The 7,309-nt window shown below is 43.2% G+C and overlaps 1 non-coding gene across 1 annotated transcript; it reads right to left on the reverse strand.

Annotated features, from left to right (window-relative positions):
• Nucleotides 1-6,952: 6,952 nt before the first annotated feature.
• On the reverse strand, nt 6,953-7,034 carry TRNAL-UAG. Its single transcript has one exon. It is a non-coding gene; the product is annotated as a tRNA-Leu (tRNA).
• Between the last annotated feature and the right edge of the window lie 275 nt (nt 7,035-7,309).

A 7,309-nucleotide genomic window follows, 5' to 3' on the forward strand; every position in this document is an offset into this window, starting at 1 on the left:
ACACTTGTTAACATACACACATTGATACCACTCACTAACATCACAGTCCTAAAAATGGCCACACAATTGGCCACAACACAAGGCATGTTGCTACTTTACCTGCCTGACCTGTGTGTGGTGGATTTATATGGCCTCACTGCTGTAATTTGGTATGCACCCACTGTATGGCTGGAAATGATGTCCATTGTCCCTATATGTGCTCATAGGTTCATAGGTTCATACTAGGCTATCTGCCCTGGGGCAATTATAAGCCTAGCCCGATTCTGTATGGCTTATGCCACCCCATCATTTGAGTATACTGTGCCCTTTTTAAGGTTTAGTTTACTGTGCCTCTGTCTAATAGTGACACGGGAGTAATCCCTGGGACAAACCTATGATACCCCATCCACTTATCGAGATTCTTCTTGAAGAGATTCAGTGAGGTGCTCTGCCTCACATGAACTGTAATTCTATTCCAGAGTGAAGGGAGCCTCTGGGTTATGAACCTGTCCCTCCAGCAAGTTCTATTTATTTCTGTGCTGAGGTTCAAGTCCCTCGAGCGTGTGGCTCTAAGGGATTTAGATTTACTGAGGTGGAGCATGTCCATTAATTCTGGATTTGACATAGCTTTGTATGTCAGGCATAGATCGCCTCGAAGTAGGCAGTATGCAACTGAGTAGAGCTGGAGTTTTTTTAACCGAGCAGCATATGGCATCTGTTTGAGACCCTTGATCCTCTTGGTGAGATACTTTTGGGGTCTTTCTAATTGCTGCAGGTGTCGGGTAAGGTACATCCCAAAAGGGGCATTGTATTATATGATGGGCCTGATGAGGGATGAATAAAGGGGCACGATTACCTCTCTTGATCTAGATGTGAAACCCTTCGTGATGAGGTGGGCTATGTCTTTCTAACCACTTTGGCAATGTGGTTTTCAAAGGAGAGATTGCTATCAACTTGGGTCCCCAGGTCCCTAATAACTTTCTCTGTACTTAATGGGTTTCCGCCTATGTGGTAATTTGTGGGCACATTGTTTTTGCCAAAGGGTATGACTATACATTTTTTGGCATTTAGCTGTAAACCATGGTGCTGGCACCAGTTATCTGTCTCTGTGAGACATTTTTGAAGGATGTTTGTGTCAGCTGGAGAGTTGATTATGGCGCCCAGTTTGCAGTCGTCTGCGAACTTGGTGAGCCATAGTCCTCCCACGTTTGCCTGTACCTCGGAAAAGTATATACTGAACACGAGTGGTCCTAGGACAGAACCCTGTGGGATGCCACTTGTGACCAGTTTCGAGTCTGACATGGCTCCAGCAACTCTCACTCTGTGGGTTCTGTCTTTGAGCCAGTTTGCGACCCATCTTGTGACGTAGGGGTTTATATTTAAGCTGGATAGCTTATCTATGATGCCCGAGTGGGGTATTGTGTCAAATGCCTTTGCAAGGTCCAGATAGGCTGTGTGGACTACCTTCCCTTCATCTATGGCTTTGGTGACTGTTTCAAAGAAGTCAACCAGGTTCAAAAGGCAGGATCTGCCCTTGACAAAGCCGAACTGGGTAGGATCTAGTGTCTGTAGGTCCCCAATGTCTTTGTTTATGAGCTCCATGATGATCCTCTCCATAGCCTTGCAGACTAAGCTAGTCAGGCTTATGGGGTGATAGTTTCCAGGGTCCGTAGAGGCTCCACTGTTGTGGAGTGGGACCACTGTTGCTGTACGCCATTCTGTGGACACATATCCTGTAGTGAGGCTGAGATTGTATAGCTGTTTTATTTGAGGGATTAGTTCCTCTTGAAGTTCATGTAGGACGCAACCTGGAACGCCATCTGGTCCCATGGAAGCAGTGTTTTTTGCTTTGGAGAGGGCAGCCTTCACCTGAGCATCTGAGATGTTTGGGAGGCAGCCCTCTGCTGGGATAGATACTTGCTCTTTTGGGGGGGGTGCAGAAGTTTGCACTGAACCTGTCTGTCAGGATATTGGCGATGTCTGTGGGTTCAGTGTATTTTTTGTCGTTTAGAATCAACTCAGAACAAGTCTGGGAGTTGCATCCCAGGTTTCTAACATAACTGAAAAAAGCCTTATGATTGTCTTTGGTGTCCTGTGCAATTTTTCTCTCGAAGCTGGCCTTGGAGGATTTTATGAGGGATCGTAATTTTTTGCTAGTACTGATCAGAGATGCCTTCCCTATTAGGGATTTTGCTCTATCATGTAGTAGCTTCCTCCTTCTGTTGTACAGTTTATTTATGGCAGGGGTCCACCAGACTGGATGCCTGCTTTTGGATGATTGTGTCTTGGTTTTGTTTGGGATAGCATGATCCATGCATTCCTGGAGATGTCCGTAGAATGCATTTATATAGGATTCTGCAGTTTGGGCCATAGTTTCCACTGGCCCTGGGGCCTTGAAGGATTCCACTTCGGTTTTGAGAAGTGAGAAGTTCACTTTTGAGAAGTTTTTCACTGTGGTTTTCTGGGCTGGGGGTGGGGTCGGGATGTGGACATCCAGTGAAATTAATTTATGGTCTGATCTTACTAATGAGGGATGTACTTCTGGTGTGGAGCATAGAGTCCCCATGTTGGTAATGATCAGGTCTAGTATGTTGTCCCCTCTTGTGGGAGTGGTGACTAGTTGTTCCATAGCATTTGTGTTTATAATTTCCAGGAATCTTTGGGCTAAGGTGCTGGGGCTTGAGTAGTGCTCCCAGTCAATGTTTGGGTAGTTGAAGTCACCCAATATAATGGTGTTCGGAGAGATCTTCATGTTCTCCGATGTTTTCAGGAAAGCCGAGTGGGATTCCTGACTTTGAGAGGGTGGTCTGTAGGATGCTATAAACTGAAAAGCAGTCTTGCCCACTGTTAGTTGCACATGGATGGTCTCCGATACTTTGTGCAATGCCACTAACCTGGAGGTGTGGATATCCTTGATAAATATGGAAACTCCCCCTCCTTTTGTGGTTCGGTCTGGGTTTTGGGGCCGAAAAGCATGATATGAGGTATAGCCTGGTAGTGCTGGTGTGCTCTCTGGAGCCTTGAACCAGGTTTCTGTCACTGCACAAATATCGATGTTCTCCATACTGAGGAGAGCTTTGAGTGCGTGCATCTTGAGGTTAAGACTTCTGGCATTTAGCAGCATTACCCTTAGTTTCTTGTTCCTTGTGCTGTCTATGGGGGTGGGTTTGACTTTTGAGCCTTGCCTAAAAAAGGCACTATGGGGGTGGCAAGAGCCTTTGCCAATATCCGAAAGCCCAGTGGTGACAGGTGCAAGCCGTCCCTAGCGAAGCAATGTGGCTTGTCGAGCATGTCATCCCAGGCTGACAGACACTGGATCCCCTTTGAATGACACCAACATTTTAGCCAATTGTTAAAATCAATCATTTTGTCTTTGTACTGTGGCATCATTCTAGGTGAGGGTAAGATGCTGCTCAAGGTCAGGATCATACCAGCCTGGGCTACATGATCAGAGAGCTCCTCTATGTCTCTTTTCATGTAGTCCAGGGAGTACGCCTCAGGTCATTCACACCAGCATGTACAATGACTGAGTCATATTTGTATTTGCTTTGAAGTGACCTGAGTGCTTGCGTTATGTGTCGGATCCTAGCACCCGACAGGCAGCTCACCATGACCTTCTCTTTATTCAGCCTGGTGAGCGGGACGTCAGTGTGTCTGACAATAGAGTCACCTATAACAAGAGTATCAGGTGTGTTATTCAGCCTTAAGGGCTGTGGCTGCTTGGTACACTGACTTTGTGGGTTATGTGTTGTGTGTGTTTTGTTTTGAGGTAGCGTTTGCTTGGATGTCTGCTTTGGAGGTCTCTGTTGCTTAGGTAGATTTTTATTTAGAGCCTCCAAGTATGTTTTTGTGTATTTATGTGTTTCGTTCGCTGATGTGGTGGGACTATGTGATACTGGAATTGTGTTGTGTGAGGTTACCTTCTCCTCCTGACTGGTTACACCAGTTTTGAGATGAGAGAGCTCAGCCTCCAGTTTGGCTAAATAGTTGCATCTCTCACATATATTTGAACCTGTTTGGAGGAGGAGAGGGTTGTCTGTGTACATGAGAACATTGCCTCAAAATTCCCAGATTCACCAGCTGGACTGGAGAGGAAACCATTGACTGAACTTTGGACATGCCAGAGTAATAGGGAAACTGAATTTAAGATGGACCAATAGAGGACAGGGTAATCGTAGAGAGTATAAGAGTAAGTAGTGCTTATGGTTTAATAGTGCTAACTTGTAGGATTACTTAATTGGACCAGTGAATGGCCTTAGAATGAGAATATGGTGTTTAAATTGAGAGACAGAGCAGTTCGAAGGGAAAATGTGAAGAGCAGACTTTGTGGAGCCAGGAATAGTTTAAACCCAATTAGGCGGCGCTGCCCGCTGTTGCGCTATGCACAAAAACGCGCAAAACGCCAAAGGAGGGTTTTAAGAGAGGAAGATGAAGGAGTTTTGGAATTGACCCAAAATGGCCAATAAAACTACAGTTTCAAGTCAGTAACCACTCCCACAGGGGCAGGCAGGCTGCTCAATGTTTTTCACTGCCACTGATCAACAGAGAGACTTCCCTTTAGCCCAAGCAAAAAATGGCCTCACAGAAACTTACAAACAGTTCAAGAACAGCAAGCCTGTAACTGAACTTTTTTAAATCTCAGAAAAGTAGGGAAAAAGCAAGATTGTTTTTTTTGTTTGTTTTTTCAGAGATAGCAGAGGTTCACAAGTATCAACAAGTTATAACAGTGCAGTAAATGACCCCACACAAGAGTGATAGGCCAAAGACAGATAAAATGCAAGTTTTGAGAAAAAAACGATTTTAAAAATAAGTGCAAACAGGAAATTCAGTAAATAGCTCTAGGTTGTGCTCTAAATACAGTTACTAATGCAGAAATCATGTTTAACAAGCCAGAAAATGCTCAAAATAGGCGGCTATGCAGAAAAACTTAGCAAATAAACAGAGGAAAAATACTTAAAATCTCAAAAGTGGCTCCTTTCTTCTCTCAGCATTTTCTTCTCTTGGTGGGTGCTTCACCAACAGCCAACAAGACTGAAAAGACACCAAAACCACGAGGCAACCAGGTTTTAAGAGAGGAAGATGAAGGAGTTTTGGAATTGTCCCAAAATGACCAATAAAACTACAGGTTCAAGTCAGTAACCACTCCCACAGGGGCAGGCAGGCTGCTCAATGTTTTTCACTACCACTGATCAACAGAGAGACTTCCCTTTAGCCCAAGCAAAAAATGGTCTCACAGAAACTTACAAACAGTTCAAGAACAGCAAGCCTGTAACTGAACTTTTTTAAATCTCAGAAAAGTGGGAAAAAAGCAAGATTTTTTTGTTTTTTTTTTGTTTTTTTCAGAGATAGCAGAGGTTCACAAGTATCAACAAGTTATAACAGTGCAGTAAATGACCCCACACAAGAGTGCTAGGCCAAAGACAGATAAAATGCAAGTTTTGAGAAAAAAACGATTTTAAAAATAAGTGCAAACAGGAAATTCAGTAAACAGCTCTAGGTTGTGCTCTAAATACAGTTACTAATGCAGAAATCAAGTTTAACAAGCCAGAAAATGCTCAAAATAGGCGGCTATGCAGAAAAACTCAGCAAATAAACAGAGGAAAAATACTTAAAATCTCAAAAGTGGCTCCTTTCTTCTCTCAGCGTTTTCTCCTCTTGGTGAGTGCTTCACCAACAGCCAACAAGCCTGAAAAGATGTCAAAACCATGAGGCAACCAGGTTTTAAGAGAGGAAGATGGAGGAGTTTTGGAATTGACCCAAAATGGCCAATAAAACTACAGTTTTAAGTTAGTAACCACTCCCACAGGGGCAGGCAGGCTGCTCAATGTTTTTCACTGCCACTGATCAACAGAGAGACTTCCCTTTAGCCCAAGCAAAAAATGGCCTCACAGAAACTTACAAACAGTTCAAGAACAGCAAGCCTGTAACTGAACTTTTTTAAATCTCAGAAAAGTGGGAAAAAAGCAAGATTTTTTTTTTTTTGTTTTTTCAGAGATAGCAGAGGTTCACAAGTATCAAGTTATAACAGTGCAGTAAATGACCCCACACAAGAGTGCTAGGCCAAAGACAGATAAAATGCAAGTTTTGAGAAAAAAACGATTTTAAAAATAAGTGCAAACAGGAAATTCAGTAAACAGCTCTAGGTTGTGCTCTAAATACAGTTACTTATGCAGAAATCAAGTTTAACAAGCCAGAAAATGCTCAAAATAGGCGGCTATGCAGAAAAACCTAGCAAATAAACAGAGGAAAAATACTTAAAATCTCAAAAGGGGCTCCTTTCTTCTCTCAGCGTTTTCTCCTCTTGGTGGGTGCTTCACCAACAGCCATCACGCCTGAAAAGATGCCAAAACCACGAGGCAACCAGGTTTTAAGAGAGGAAGATAAAGGGGTTTTGGAATTGACCCAAAATGGCCAATACAACTACAGTTTCAAGTCAGTAACCACTCCCACAGGGGCAGGCAGGCTGCTCAATGTTTTTCACTGCAACTGATCAACAGAGAGACTTCCCTTTAGCCCAAGCAAAAAATGGCCTCACAGAAACTTACAAACAGTTCAAGAACAGCAAGCCTGTAACTGAACTTTTTTAAATCTCAGAAAAGTGGGAAAAAAAGCAAGATTTTTTTTGTTTGTTTGTTTTTTCAGAGATAGCAGAGGTTCACAAGTATCAACAAGTTATAACAGTGCAGTAAATGACCCCACATAAGAGTGCTAGGCCAAAGACAGATAAAATGCAAGTTTTGAGAAAAAAACAATTTTAAAAATAAGTGCAAACAGGAAATTCAGTAAACAGCTCTAGGTTATGCTCTAAATACAGTTACTAATGCAGAAATCAAGTTTAACAAGCCAGAAAATGCTCAAAATAGGCGGCTATGCAGAAAAACTTAGCAAATAAACAGAGGAATCTCAAAAGTGGCTCCTTTCTTCTCTCAGCATTTTCTCCTCTTGGTGGGTGCTTCACCAACAGAAAATCAAATGGCAGTGATGGGATTCGAACCCACACCTCCAGAGAGACTGGAGCCTAAATCCAGTGCCTTAGACCACTCGGCCACACTACCCATGTGTGAGCTACTGTGTTGTATCCATAATATCTCCCACTGGTGTGTCATGTTTATGTAATGCTCAGTACATGCCAGATATGCTGCTCCATCAGCCCATCATGTGACAACTGTAATATTTGGATACCACTCCATGGTGTTGACTAGTTCTTCCCCAATGCATCTGTAGAGCTGCATACGTGGGTTGTAGGTGACCTCTCTGCTGACTACGATATTAAATGCGTACCTGGAGTCTACCTTTCCTCTGGATGCCTGCTCCATGTTACAGACCATAT

This window comes from Protopterus annectens, chromosome 7.part1 (assembly GCF_019279795.1).
Source record: "Protopterus annectens isolate FY-2018-M chromosome 7.part1, PAN1.0, whole genome shotgun sequence".
Taxonomy (NCBI): domain Eukaryota; kingdom Metazoa; phylum Chordata; order Ceratodontiformes; family Protopteridae; genus Protopterus; species Protopterus annectens.